Genomic DNA, 16,466 nt, shown 5'->3' with positions numbered 1-16,466 from the left:
ATGTCAAGTTGAGTCTTGAATCAAAAAAGCATAGCTTCTCAGATAAAATATTTAGCTCAATATCTGTTTAGATGTGCAGAATTTTGCCTGAATGTAGTAGAGATCCAGTCTATAAATTGTGTATTTAACACTTAATTTCATGCAATTTCAGGACAGGAATGGGAATGCTCTTTATAATTTGTGAAATTTTTTTTTTTTTTTTTTTTTTGGTCTTTAATATAGTAATTCAGATTATTTTCTTTCTTACTGAAGGTTATTAATGAAGATGCATCATTTCACCCTTCTCGGTTTGTTTGTTCTTTTATCTGCTCTGTTAGGATCTTATTGTGGTAAAGTTTTGGTCGTCCCTGCAGATGGAAGCCACTGGATCAATATGAAGGTCCTAACTGTGGAGTTATATTCAAAAGGGCACAAGATTAAAGTGATCAGAGGTTCAAACAGCTGGTATATTGAAGAGGAGTCTCCTTACTACACCTCCATTACTGTGGACATTGGTTAATTTGACAATGATTTTTGGATGACGTTGCTTCCCCGGTTACTAAAGAGCCAAAGACAAGGGAGATCATTTTGTGCCAAAATGGCAATTGCTCAGGAGATTTTTAGCAGGTTCTCAGAAATGCATAAGAAAGTGTGCAATGATTTTTGATAATGAGATCTTGATGAAATCACTGGAGGATGCCAAATATGACGTTGTTCTTACGGATCCTGGTTTCGGAGGTGGACTGATACTGGCACATCACCTTGGCCTCCCTCTTGTGCTCAATGTCCGCTGGACCATGTACGGAGGGGGTCACTTTCTTGTAGCTCCATCTCCTCTCTCGTATATACCTATACCAGGGTTACAACTTACTGACAAGATGGCATTCATTCAGAGAGTTATGAATTTAATGGTTTATTTGATTATTCATTATCAGAATCCAAAGTATTTTGGCCATCCTTACAAAGAGTTCTCACATAAATATTTTGCCCCCAGTGTCGATTTCTTCTCACTCCTTCAGGATGCAGACATCTGGCTCATGAGAAATGATTTCACTTTTGAGTTTCCATGACCCACATTGCCCAATATTGTCTACATGGGCGGCTTCCAGTGCAAACCTGCTAAGCCACTTCCAGCAGACCTTGAGGAATTTGTGCAGAGCTCAGGACAGCATGGTGTTGTCATCATGTCTTTAGGGTCTGTTTTTGGTCAGCTTTTGAGTGATATAAATGACGAGATTGCTGCAGCTTTTGCCCAATTGCCCCAAAAGTTTATTTGGATTCACACAGGACCACGGCCTGCCAACCTTGGTAATAATACTTTGATAGTAGACTGGCTCCCCCAGAATGATCTTCTTGGACATCCTCAGACTAAGGTTTTTGTAGCACATGGAGGCGCCAATGGTGTTCAGGAAGCCATCTACCATGGGGTGCCTACTGTGGGTCTCCCTTTAGCTTTTGATCAACCTGACAATCTCTCCAGGATGCAAGCAAAAGGAACAGCAAAAATTGTAGACAGTGCAACTCTGGACAGAACTGTGTTTCTAGAGGCATTAAAGGAGGTATTGCATAACCCATTTTACAAGGAAAACATGCAGAGACTGTCCAGGCTACACCATGATCAGCCAATGAAACCCCTTGATCGTGCTGTCTTCTGGATTGAGTTTATCATGAGGAATGGAGGAGCCCCTCATTTACGAACACAGTCTTTCAGAATGTCCTGGATTGCTTATCACTCTATAGATGTTAATTTTGACTCTGTTAGCAATAGTGTTGTGTCAGTTGGTGTGTTAATGATTAAACTAATTTGGTGCAGGGTTATATAAAAACAAAGCTAAAAACGAGTAGCTGTCAGATTTGACATTTTTGATGCTGATAGATTTGACATGATACATGTTATATCATCTATTATTAAATAACAATGCAATTATATATCATGATTTGTTTTTTAATTAGTTGTGCTTTTACAAACAATTGACACAAATACAAATAATTGTAATTTGCAGTGGTTTAACAGTTTATTATCAAGTCATATGAGGTTCCTGAGCATAGAGCGTAGAGGTGTACAACACACAAGAAAACACCCCTTGCCCCAAGCCCTGCTTTGCTGGAGTGCATCACTGCTTAGGATAAATTAATATTGTGAAAAATATTGGCAACATTCTGTAACAAAGTTTCTTTGGCACCAACCCATAATATTGTGAGTTGAAAAATTTGTAAAGAAATGTTATCCTGCATTTCTGACAGGGATGCAGATGCTTGAAAGCTGAAAAACGTGAATACATCACACGAGAGACCGCTTGGACTCCACCGTCTCGTGAAGCGTTGGATTATAGTTAAAAAGTAGTGTATCTTTTTCACACCAGAAGTGATCGTATCAGTTTAGAAGACATTAATTTAACAGCTGGTGTCGTCTAGATGATGTTTATGCTGACTGTCTGTGATTTTTGGAGCTTCAAAAGAGAAATCTCCATTCACTTGCATTTTAAGGACCTACTGAGCTAAGAAATTTTCCTGTTTTTCTTAAAATGTGTTCTGGTGAAGAAAAAAAGTCATTCACACCTGGGATTTTATGAGGTTGAGTAAATAATGAGAGAATTTTCAGTTTTGGGTGAACTATCCCTTTAAGTAAAAAAAATCTTCTTTAAGCATATGGAACTGCATGTTCTTCTCTTTTCATGAAGAACATTTCTTTTTTTTATAGATAGGAATCAAGCAAGAATAAGGTGCTCCTAAACGCCACCTAGTGTTAGACAGAATTATGGCAAGGTAAAAAAAACAAAAAACAAATAGTGTGGATAAGTAGAGATTTTAAAATATTTTGTTAATGGTGTGATAGATAAGTTTAATATAGATGGGAAAAGTACATTTTAAAAGGGGGATTTATTTTTTGCTCTGGATATCAGAGAGATGAGGCAACGAGGTGCCAAGTCTTTGTCAGAATAGATGCATGTCCAAGCTTGAGCGTGCATTTGTGCACACAAAGATTTAATTTTTGTAGTTTCACCAGAGCACTCCCAATGTGTTGCACAAATCAGCAGTACTTTCACCCCTTTCCAGTTGTTTAATGCAGTCTACCAGGTCAGCTTGTTTTTTTCATGGAAGCAGTAACGCTTGTCGTCTTCATTTCCTCTAAAAAACGTTTTAATTTAGCTGGGATGTATAATTAAGAAATACATTATAATGGGCTATAATTAACTTTGTTAGCATTCTTTTATCCAAAGTTTTTGGAAAGGCTTTTCATTTCTTGCACCATAACCACTACCACATTTGTAGCCTACAATCTAAATACAGTAACTACCTGTATTTTCTTATCTGTCTCATTGATCAATAGTATGTTGTCAACTTCTGTCAATATTCAAAATTTAATGCAAAAGATTCTACCTGGTCTCACAGAAACAGATTACACGTACTACAACATTTTCTTGGTGAAATGAACACAAGGTGCTACAACAATTACTTTTATTCCCTTTCACACAAATCACGAGAAAAAGGCAAATTATGAGTTAATAAACATTTACTTTTTGCCCGGTTCCTCACACAATTCTGACATCAAAACATTTTTACTACAGCACATGAGCATGACTTGTATAGCAATACAGGCTATTTTAAAGTTTCCATTACATTACAACTACACACACTCAGCTTGTTCAAATGCAATTACGCTGCGCAGTAGCTCAACTGATCGAGTGGTTCCTTCAGCAATTTCAGCCATGTTTATTGCACATTTAGGACTAGTAAACCCAAAAATTAAAATTCTCCTGTCATTTATTCACCCTCATGCCATCGCAGATGTATTGTGTATGACTTTCTTTCTTCTGCTGAACACAAACAAAGATTTTTAGAAGAATATTTCAGCTCTGTAGGTTCATACAATACAGGTCAACAGAGTCCAAAACTTTGAAGCTCAAAAAGCACATAAAGGAAGCATAAAAGTAATCCATACGACTCCAGTGGTCAAATCCATGTATTCAGAATGATAATATGATAAGTGTGGATGAGAAACAGATCAATATTTGAGTCTTTATTTTTTTGTTTTTTACTATAAATCTCCACTTTCAAACAGCCCTCTTAAGCTGGGATGGCTTGAGGGTGAATAAATAATGAGAATTTAAATTTATGGGTGAACTGTTTCTTTAAGGTTTAAGGTTTAGGGTAGAGAGGTCAATTTTGTTTATTTAAAACTTGATAGACCATTAACCGTGAAAACCTGATCTGTTTGGGAGAAAAAATAACAATTCAGTGGACAAATCACCTAACTGCCACGATAAACAATAAATAGCCACGTAATATCATTTTACAAAAATATCGGCAGTCATAATCTCTACATATGCTTTAGTGTACATGTAAAAAACAAAAACAAAAAAACAAATGACCTGTAGACTTGAAACCATTATTTAATGGTCTAAATAACAGCTTGCGTTTCATAGCTTGAATAACCAATTTATCTAGGCCTACTAATTTGGTCTTCTTTAAATCCATGTTAACTTAATAAACTTGGACAATGTAACAAACAATGGACTGTGCTCATAGGTTATTTTCCTAAATGCAAAATGAAAAAAAGAAACACCCACCAAAAAGGGAAAAAAAAAAATTTATTTTTTAAAATGGGTATTCATTATTTTCTCTGGGTGTCAAAGGACACTATGGAGCCAAATCTGTGGTGTCTGAGTATCATGCACAAGTTTAGACATGTTTTATGCATATGGAAGAAATCTCATTGATGATATATTTCACCTGTGGAGAAGGAGCTACATCAAAATGCGCCACACCATGCATGGTCCAATGTGCATTTAGCACAAGAGGGAGACTAAGGTGGTGGGTCAGGAAAACTCCACCTACAAAAGCAGGACCAGTTAGAACCAGGTCATATTTGGCATCCTTGATTGAATCCATTAAGGTTTTATTCTCAAAAATATCTCTCATCATCACAAGTTGATTACGATGCATCTCTTCGAAGGCTTTTCCAACCTCTGAAGCCATTGTGAGGTGGGTCCAGAAGGACCATTTCTGTCTTCTGATGACCAAAGTTCGTCTCACAGAAGCATCAAGCAGTTCCTTTTCAATGCTACCTTTGTTAGAAACAGTGATGGAGACTCCTCCATGATATACCAGCTGTTAGAGGCTGTAAGCACCATCACTCTGTGCCCTCTTGTATGTAGTTCCTCAATAAGGACCTTCATATTTACCCAGTGACTTCCATCCAGTGGAAATACCAACACTGTTCCTCCGTACACTTGAGATAATATGCATAAGAATACTAATAAATTGACAGGAATGTAATGCATCTTCTTTGTCAACCTAGGTGAACGAAAGTATCAATGATGGTACATTCTGTAATCCAGCTAACACAAAACTAACAGATAAGATGTCTTTCAGTCAAAGAGTGCATAATGTAATTGGCTACATTTTTTTGATTCTTCACAAAACAAGGTTTGTCTCCTCACACTACCAATCTTTCTGCAACAAATACTTTGGATCATAAATCCATTACGTTTCCCTCCTTCAGGATGCAGACATCTGGCTCATGAGAAATTACTTTACCTTTGAGTTTCCACAACCCACTATGCCAAATGTGTATGGGCAGCTTCCAGTGCAAACCCGCTAAGCCACTTCCATTCCAAATTTGTGCAGAGCTCTGGACAGCATGGTCTCATCATGTCTCTATGGACCCTGTTTAGCTGTCTCCCACAGGACATCACAGAAGAAATTGCTGCAGCTTTTGCCCAAGTGCCACAAAAAACTATTTTGGAGAAACACTGGACCTCGACCTGCCAATATTGGTAATAAAACATTACTTGTTGAATGGTTACCCCAGAATGAATGACCTGCTTGGACATCCCCAACTAAAGTGTTTATAACACACAGAGGCACTAATGGAATTCAAGATGCCATCTACCATGGGGTGCCCATTTTAGGTCTGCCTTTAATACTTGATCAACCTGACAGTATTTCTAGAATGAAAGTTAAAGGGACAGCTAAACTTGTGGATATCGCTGAGTTGGACAGGACTGTTTCTACAGGCACTTGAAGAAGTGCTGTATAACTCAGCATATATGTAAAACATGCAGAGACTGTCCAGGCTGCACCATGATCAGCCAATGAAACTCCTTGATCGTGCTGTCTTCTGGATTGAGTTCGTCATGAGGAATGGAGGGGCGTCTCATTTAAGCAAACAGTCTTTCAGAATGTCCTGGATTGCTTATCACTAGATGTTATTTTCACTCAAGTGGTAACATTTGTGATGTTTTGTGACTGACAATGTCATGCGATGTATGTGTTTTCAAATTGTATTTAAAAGGAAAATGAAATCTGATTGATTTAGTGGTGTTTGATAAACATTTTGCCTAACCCTAAGATTAAATTTCATTGCCAATTTTGCGATTTTTTTGTTTTGTTATGAGAAAATATCTAAATGCAAATCTTCTTTTTAATGCAATACATGGCTCAAACTTGAATTAAAAACTAATTTGCAGTGTACAATCATTGAATGAAGTCATCTTTTTCTATGTGCTCTTTTCTGCTTGTTGTCAAAATCACAAATCTGCTAACTTTATAATAGTTTTTTATCATAAATTCAAGCAGATGTGTGAGCTTATGTGATTTGCTAAACTATTCAGCAAAAAATTTACTCACTTGTGAAAAACAAGTTTTACAAATTTATTGTAAGTTACTCGTACTGTATATATGAGTATTCTAAAAAAAAAATAAAAAAACTTAAAAGAGTGATTGAATAACAATATGTGTACCGTGTTTGTTTAGAAATTGAGGAATCAAACTCTTCTTTATGTTCTATATGTGTATGCCCTTGCTGTCAACTGAAAACTTTATTTTCAAACTTTGATATTACATTTCTTTTTTAAAAAGTATCAAATTTTTGAAGACTAAAACATATTACATCTAATGCTGAAATTGTTTGCAAAATAAAGTTTGAATGGAGTCTGTATGCTGTTCAGCTGATTTAACTGAGGAAATTTGTGGAGAATAATAAGAATCACGTTAGCAGTGCGGTCTTTTATTCTTTCAAATTATGCTTTGGGTAGTCATTAAAAAAAAAGAAAGAAAAAAAATTGCTTATCATGCTTGCTGTTGCTTAACCTTGTCTGGAGGGCATGTGCCAGTCCGCTGAGAGTGTAAATGATATGCAAATGACACATTGCTGTTTTAATTAGCAAAGGGGAACAACATACTGTTTCAACACCAGAGGCATCATTAGACATCACAGGCATCTTCAGAATTTGTTCTTTGTTACATTCATTGCCCAATAGAATAATATCTTCTAGATATTTTATTATTATGAGCCTAAAGTACTGGTGAAGACAGATGTTAAGATGTGCACAATTTGCATGAATTAATTTGGAGGCCTGAGAAGCAGAAAAATCAGACATCAACAAATGCCTCTAAAACATATTTAGTTCCTTATACATTAAGTAAATTGAAAGTTGGTTGTCATCAGAATTATTTGGCTTCAAAAGCTGAACAAATCTTTTAAATTCCAATAATTCAGTGAAATGATATGGAACTGTAATGCGGTCAACAAACCTGGAACTACTTTACTGCAGTTATAGAAAATTATTCAAAACCTTGGAACATCTGCCAACCAACAAAAATTAAGCATTCAACATTGCTGCGGTAAAAAATTATATATTTTGAGACTAAGAGAAACATAGGCTTGAAATATATATATATATATATATATATATATATACACACACACACACACACACACACACACAAACACTTTATATGTGTATATATACTTTATATACAGTATAATTTTACAGTAAAGTATAAACATTATTTAAATATATAACAATTATAGATACAGAAAATGACATTCAGTATATCTAACATTTAAAAAACAATTTTGGGCAGCATGAGCTGGCTATCCACATAGTTTGAGCACATGCAAATTCTGTCTAGTGTGGGACAGATGTGAAAAGGAAAAGAGATGGATATAAACAAATGCAGCCCCAGGATTTAGAAAGAGGAAGTCCTTGGACAGAGTTCCAGGCAACAATCTTTGGCTCATCAGTTCACATTTAAAACATATGAGCCTTATCTATATGTATATATATTGTATATAGAACTAATAACAGAAAGATTGCCAACATTTGTTAATCATCACTTGTACAGACTGTGGCAGTTTAAGGAAACAGGATGTTTCCATACATACATGTACAAATTGGTGAAAAAAACTAAATGTTTATATACACAGAAATAATCTGTTTTTGGTCAGAGCCAGTGAGAACCGCTTGTTCATGGCATAAAGTGCCATGTCCGCCCACTCAGGAGGGTACTATGTCTACGCATGTGCAAACTGGAGTGCAATATGAGAGACCCACAAATTAATTACAATACAGGTGTCAAAATCTTTCAATGGTGTTGTTTATTTATATTAAAGACTGAAGAATAGCTGTTTCTGTTTCTTTTTGCTTGTAATGTGGTTCAGTTTGGATTGTTCAAATAGAAGAGCTGAAAGGCAGGCTATAAAAATAAAAGGATATAAGAAATGTCAAAATCAGTCCTTGGGGGATGACTGGTCTATGCTGCCGTTTAGACAAAGTTTTATTTTATTTTTTTTCACCATGTTCCTTATGCACAACAAATTACATTCTAATTGGTTCACAATCCCAAGTTCATCTTTAGTATCAGAATCAGCTTTATTGCCAAGTATGCTTACACATACAAGGAATTTGTCTTGGTGACAGAAGCTTCCAGTGCACAAACAATACAACAACATGACAGAGATAATAATAAAAATAAATATAATAAATATACACATTTAAAAGAAAATATAAGTGTATATAGAAATACACAATAAGTCTATACATATATATATATATATATACTTTATATATGTAAGACTGGCTAATTGGAGTCAATTAGAGGTGTACCTGTGGATGTATTTTAAGGCCTACCTTCAATCTCAGTGCCTCTTTGCTTGACATCAAGGGAAAATCAAAAGAAATCAACCAAGACCTCTGAGAAAAAATGGTGGACCTCCACAAGTCTGTTTCATCCTTGGGAGCAATTACCAAATGCATGAAGGTACCATGTTCATCTGTAATAACAATAGTACGCAAGTATAAACACCATGGGACCACACAGCCATCATACCGCTCAGGAAAGAGACGCATTCTGTTTCCTGGAGATGAACGTAGTTTGGTGCAAAAAGTGCAAATCAATCCCAGAACAACAGCAAAGGACTTTGTGAAAATGCTGGAGGAAACAGGTAGAAAAGTATCTATATCCACAGTAAAATGAGTCCTATATCGACATAACATGAAAGGCTGAACAGCAAGGAAGAAGCCAATGCTCCAGATCCGCCATAGAAAAAACCAGACTACAGTTTGCAAGTGCACATGGGGACAAAGATCTTACTTTTTAGAGAAATGTCCTCTGGTCTGGTGAAACAAAAATGTAACTTTTTGGCCATAATGACCATCGTTATGTTTGGAGGAAAAAGGGTGAGGCTTGAAAACCGAAGAACACCATCCCAACCGTGACGCATGGGGGTGGCAGCATCATGTTGTGGGGGTGCTTTGATGCAGGAGGGACTGGTGCACTTCACAAAATAGATGGTATCATGAGGAAGGAAAATTATGTGGATATATTGAAGCAACATCTCAAGACATCAGCCAGGAAGTTAAAGCTTTGTTGCAAATGGGTCTTCCTAATGGACAATGACCCCAAGCATACCTCCAAAGTTGTGGCAAAATGGCTTAAGGACAACAAAGTCAAGGTATTGGAGTGGCCATCACACCTCAATCCAATAGAAAATTTGTTGGCAGAACTGAAAAAGCATGTACGAGCACAGTTACACCAGTTCTGTCTGGAGGAATGGGCAAAAATTCCAGCAACTTATTGTGAGAAGCTTGTGGAAGGCTGCCCAAAACGTTTGACCCAAGCTAAACAATTTAAAGGCAATGCTACCAAATACTAACAAAGTGCATGTAAACTTCTGACGCACAGGGAATGTGATGAAAGAAACAAAAGTTGAAATAAATAATTCTCTATATTATTATTTTGACATTCAAGTAGTGATCCTAACTGACCTAAGACAGGGAATGTTTTCTAAGATTAAATGTCAGGAATTGTGAAAAACTGAGTTTAAATGTGTTTGGCTAAGGTGTATGTAAACTTCTGTCTTCAAATGTATGTACAAATACAAATCTTTTTTATACAGTGCAAGGGAATGTATGGCAGAAGAGTTAGGATATGTTGGATAAATATAAATAGACTAAGTTGTGTATTTCACATTAATTATTGCTCAATGGGGCAGTTTTAACTGTTCATGAGATTGATAGCCTGAGGGAAAAAACTGTTCCTGTGCCTGAAGGTTCTGGTACTCAGTGCTCTGTAGCGCCATCCAGAAGGCAGCTGTTCAAAAAAGTAGTGGGCTGAGTGAGTGGGGTCCAGAGTGATTTTTCCAGCCCTATTCCTCATTCTGGAAGTGTACAGTTCTTGATGGGAGGGCAGGGGGCAACCAGTAATCCTCTAAGCAGTCCGAACTGTCCTTTGTAGTCTTTTGATGTCCGATTTTGTTGCATTTATTAACATTTCTCATGTGTAAATGTTTGTTTGTTTGTTTACACACGTATGACCTTAGAGATATTGAGAAGCATGGACTTCAAATCATGTTTTTTAGTAACCAGATTCATTCATCTGAATAAATTTACAAACTCATATTTGAGATCTCTTCTCTCAAATGGGAAATGCATGCAATCATTTAGCCATGGCACACTTGTAATAAACTCACCAGGGAATTAAGAAAATGCTCTGTCTATTGCTGTGGTAATTTCATTGTTCAGCAGATGGCAGTAGACAGTCATCATAAGAACTACAGAATATTATCTACTGGTTTATTTTTCCCAAGTGTTTGAAAATGTTAGCAGCACCACATCATGAGTGCGGTGGTAGATTAGTGTTTGCACTTAACCTAGTAACCCAAAGGTTAAACAAACAAAAGATAAACCCTTAGACCTTCTTTGGATTTCGGCTGCTCCTTGCATTATTCTAAAATAAAGATATACACAAAGAAAATCAAATCTGCTATCTGTGCAGAACTAAGTACAGCGGCGTAGATTCCAGTGGGGATGCAAGTACAACCCAGTTAAGAGCTATGTCCCAAAAGTAACATTTAAGAACTTCTATGGGTGTGAGAATCTCATCTCACACATTAGATGTGTCACTCTATTTCGGTGGTGTGAGCACCACGTTAGCTTAAGAATACAAATGCCAGTCCATATCTTTATGAGCTATCTCACATTCACAAATTATTGAATGCTGTAAATGAACTGGTTATGCTGAATAAAGTCAACACTCTCCTCACTGTTCTCAAAATAAAAATAATCGAAAACGCAATTAACTTTACCTGATCCTCACAACTTTGGAAGAATTTTAGATATGTAGGTTTAGATAAATAATAAATAAAAACTGTTAACCTGCTGCAGAAATAAGCCTACAGTAGTTTGAGGGTATGTTATAACGTAATGTAAGGAAATGTGAGAAACCTATTTAGGCAAAATTGCCAGTAAACCTTCCAAGCAATTAACAATCAAAATGTGAATAGCTTATTTAACAGGACATGGTTTTAAAGGAATATTCATGGTTTAATACAAGTTAAACTTAATCGACAGCATTTTTTGGCCAAATGTCGATTACCACAAAAATGTATTTTAATTTGTCTGATTATTGCTTTCAGAAAAAGCAAAAATCGAGGTTACAGTGAGGTACTTACAATTGAAGTGAATGGGGCCAATTTTTGGAGGGTTTAAAGACAGAAATTTTAAGCTTACTGTACAATTTAATAAAAGCACTTATATAAATTATTCTGTTAAAACAGAACTTGTACTGTTTTCTCTTAAGAAAAAAGAAAAAAAAGAAAGAAAGAAATCAATGTTACAGTGAGGCAATTACAATGGAAGCAAATGGGGCTAATCCATAAAAGTTAAAATAGGTCTACTCACTGTTTCAAAAGTTTAGCCACAAAACGTAAACAGTATGTATGTTAACATGATTTTAGTGTGATAAAATCAATTGATAACACTTTTCTGTGTAAAGCTATATCCAATTTTACAACTTTGTTGCCATGACTACGTAAAGCTGTAAACCCTTACAATAACAATACAGTAAAACTAGGATTTAAAAAACTTTACAGTTCAAATTATACACACGTTTTAACAGAAAAATTTATATAAGTGCTTTTATTAAATTGTACAGTAAGCTTCAAATTTCTGTCTTTAAACCCTTTTATTCCTTTAAAACCATATCCTTTTAAATAAGCTATTCACATTTCAAGTCAATACAAGACTGTTCAATACAAGTCAATACAAGCCTGTTCAATACTAGTTAAAACAATACTGTTCAATACAAGTCAATACAAGACAGTCTTGTATTGACTTGTACTGAGCACTTGTACTGAGCAGTCTTGTATTGTTTTGTATTGAACAGTCTTGTATTGACTTGTATTGAACAGTCTTGTATTGAGCAGTCTTGTATTGACTTGGATTGAACAGACTTGTATTGACTTGTATTGAACAGTTTTGTATTGAACAGTCTTGTATTGACTTGTATTGAACAGTCTTGTATTGAGCAGCCTTGTATTGACTTGTATTGAACAGTCTTGTATTGAGCAGCCTTGTATTGACTTGTATTGAACAGTCTTGTATTGAACAGACTTGTATTGAACAGTCTAGTATTGACTTGTATTGAGCAGCCTTGTATTGACTTGTATTGAACAGTCTTGTATTGACTTATATTGAACAGTCTTGTATTGACTTGTATTGAACAGTCTTGTATTGACTTGTATTGAACAGTCTAGTATTGACTTGTATTGAACAGTCTTGTATTGACTTGTATTAAACAGACTTGTATTGACTTGTATTGAACAGTCTAGTATTGACTTGTATTGAACAGTCTTGTATTGAACAGTCTTGTATTGACTTGTATTGAACAGTCTAGTATTGAACAGTCTAGTATTGAACAGTCTTGTATTGACTTGTATTGAACAGTCTTGTATTGATTTGTATTGAACAGTCTTGTATTGACTTGTATTGAACAGTCTTGTATTGACTTGTATTGAACAGTCTTGTATTGACTTGTATTGAACAGTCTTTTATTGACTTGTATTAAACAGACTTGTATTGACTTGTATTGAACAGTTTTGTATTGACTTGTATTGAACAGACTTGTATTGAACAGACTTGTATTGACTTGTATTGAACAGTTTTGTATTGAACAGTCTTGTATTGACTTGTATTGAACAGTCTTGTATTGAGCAGTTTAGTATTGACTTGTATTGAACAGACTTGTATTGACTTGTATTGAACAGCTTTGTATTGAACAGACTTGTATTGACTTGAATTGAACAGTCTTGTATTGAACAGTCTTGTTTTGAACAGTCTTGTACTGACTTGTACTGAACAGTCTTGTATTGATGTGTATTGAACAGTCTTGTATTGAACAGTCTTGTTTTGAACAGTCTTGTACTGACTTGTACTGAACAGTCTTGTATTGACGTGTATTGAACAGTCTTGTATTGACTTGTATTGAACAGTCTTTATTGACTTGTATTGAACAGTCTTGTACTGACTTGTATTGAACAGTCTTGTATTGACTTGTATTGAACAGTCTTGCATTGACTTGTATTGAACAGTGTTGTATTGACTTGTATTGAGCAGTCTTGTATTGACTTGTATTGAACAGACTTGTATTGACTTGTATTGAACAGACTTGTATTGAACAGTCTTGTATTGACTTGTACTGAACAGTCTTGTATTGACTTGTATTGATCAGTCTTGTATTGACTTGTATTGAACAGTCTTGTATTGACTTGTATTGAACAGTCTTGTATTGACTTGTATTGAACAGTCTTGTATTGAACAGTCTAGTACTGACTTGTATTGAACAGTCTTGTATTGAACAGTCTTGTATTGAACAGTCTTGTATTGAACAGTCTAGTATTGACTTGTATTGAGCAGTCTTGTATTGACTTGTATTGAACAGTCTTGTATTGAACAGTCTTGTATTGAACAGTCTAGTATTGAACAGTCTAGTATTGACTTGTATTGAGCAGTCTTGTATTGACTTGTATTGAACAGTCTTGTATTGACTTGTATTGAACAGTCTTGTATTGACTTTTATTGAACAGTCTAGTATTGACTTGTATTGAACAGTCTTGTATTGACTTGTATTGAACAGTCTTGTTTTGAACAATCTTGTATTGAACAGTTTTGTATTGACTTGTATTGAACAGTCTTGTATTGACTTGTATTGAACAGTCTAGTATTGACTTATATTGAACAGTCTTGTATTGAACAGTTTGTATTGACTTGTATTGAACAGTCTTGTATTGAACAGTTTTGTATTGACTTGTATTGAACAGTCTAGTATTGACTTATATTGAACAGTCTTGTATTGAACAGTCTTGTATTTACTTGTATTGAACAGTCTTGTATTGACTTGTATTGAACAGTCTTGTACTGACTTGTATTGAACAGTCTTGTATTGACTTGTATTGAACAGTCTTTTATTGACTTGTATTAAACAGACTTGTATTGACTTGTATTGAACAGTCTAGTATTGACTTGTATTGAACAGTCTTGTATTGAACAGTCTTGTATTGACTTGTATTGAATAGTCTTGTATTGACTTGTATTGAACAGTCTAGTATTGACTTATATTGAACAGTCTTGTATTGAACAGTTTTGTATTGACTTGTATTGAACAGTCTAGTATTGACTTATATTGAACAGTCTTGTATTGACTTGTATTGAACAATCTTGTATTGACTTGTATTGAACAGTCTTGTATTGACTTGTATTGAACAGTCTTTTATTGACTTGTATTAAACAGACTTGTATTGACTTGTATTGAACAGTCTAGTATTGACTTGTATTGAACAGTCTTGTATTGACTTGTATTGAACAGTCTTGTATTGACTTGTATTGAACAGTCTAGTATTGACTTGTATTGAACAGTCTTGTATTGAGCAGTCTTGTATTGACTTATATTGAACAGTCTTGTATTGAACAGTTTTGTATTGACTTGTATTGAACAGTCTTGTTTTGAACGGTCTTGTATTGAACAGTCTTGTATTGACTTGTATTGAACAGTCTTGTATTGACTTGTATTGAACAGTCTTGTATTGACTTTTATTGAACAGTCTAGTATTGACTTGTATTGAACAGTCTTGTATTGACTTGTATTGAACAGTCTTGTTTTGAACAATCTTGTATTGAACAGTTTTGTATTGACTTGTATTGACTTGTATTGAACAGTCTAGTATTGACTTATATTGAACAGTCTTGTATTGAACAGTTTTGTATTGACTTGTATTTAACAGTCTAGTATTGACTTATTGAACAGTCTTGTATTGAACAGTCTTGTATTTACTTGTATTGAACAGTCTTGTATTGACTTGTATTGAACAGTTTTGTATTGACTTGTATTGAACAGTCTTGTATTGACTTTTATTGAACAGTCTTTTATTGACTTGTATTAAACAGACTTGTATTGACTTGTATTGAACAGTCTAGTATTGACTTGTATTGAACAGTCTTGTATTGAACAGTCTTGTATTGACTTGTATTGAATAGTCTTGTATTGACTTGTATTGAACAGTCTTGTATTGAACAGTCTTGTATTGACTTGTATTGAATAGTCTTGTATTGACTTGTATTGAACAGTCTAGTATTGACTTATATTGAACAGTCTTGTATTGAACAGTTTTGTATTGACTTGTATTGAACAGTCTAGTATTGACTTACATTGAACAGTCTTGTATTGAACAGTCTTGTATTGACTTGTATTGAACAGTCTTGTATTGACTTGTATTGAACAGTCTTGTATTGACTTGTATTGAACAGTCTTTTATTGACTTGTATTAAACAGACTTGTATTGACTTGTATTGAACAGTCTAGTATTGACTTGTATTGAACAGTCTTGTATTGAACAGTCTTGTATTGACTTGTATTGAACAGTCTTGTATTGACTTGTATTGAACAGTCTTGTATTGACTTGTATTGAACAGTCTAGTATTGACTTGTATTGAATAGTCTTGTATTGAGCAGTCTTGTATTGACTTATATTGAACAGTCTTGTATTGAACAGTTTTGTATTGACTTGTATTGAACAGTCTTGTATTAAGCAGCCTTGTATTGATTTGTATTGAACAGTCTTGTTTTGAACGGTCTTGTATTGAACAGTTTTGTATTGACTTGTATTGAACAGTTTTGTATTGACTTGTATTGAACAGTCTTGTATTGACTTGTATTGAACAGTCTTGTATTGACTTGTATTGAACAGTCTAGTATTGACTTGTATTGAACAGTCTTGTATTGAGCAGTCTTGTATTGACTTATATTGAACAGTCTTGTATTGAACAGTTTTGTATTGACTTGTATTGAACAGTCTTGTATTGACTTGTATTGAACAGTCTAGTATTGACTTATATTGAACAGTCTTGTATTGACTTGTATTGAAC

General features: G+C 34.8%; 2 pseudogenes; both read left to right on the top strand.

Annotated features, from left to right (window-relative positions):
* The first annotated feature begins 265 nt into the window (after nt 1-265).
* On the top strand, nt 266-1,820 carry LOC127437535 (UDP-glucuronosyltransferase 2B17-like; annotated as a pseudogene).
* A 3,259-nt stretch (nt 1,821-5,079) lies between these two features.
* Nucleotides 5,080-6,188, top strand: LOC127437335 (UDP-glucuronosyltransferase 2C1-like; annotated as a pseudogene).
* Nucleotides 6,189-16,466: the final 10,278 nt, after the last annotated feature.

Source organism: Myxocyprinus asiaticus, chromosome 48, assembly GCF_019703515.2.
Source record: "Myxocyprinus asiaticus isolate MX2 ecotype Aquarium Trade chromosome 48, UBuf_Myxa_2, whole genome shotgun sequence".
Classification (NCBI taxonomy): domain Eukaryota; kingdom Metazoa; phylum Chordata; class Actinopteri; order Cypriniformes; family Catostomidae; genus Myxocyprinus; species Myxocyprinus asiaticus.
Note: the sequence above shows the minus strand (reverse complement) of the source record. Positions and strands in the feature narration are given on the sequence as shown.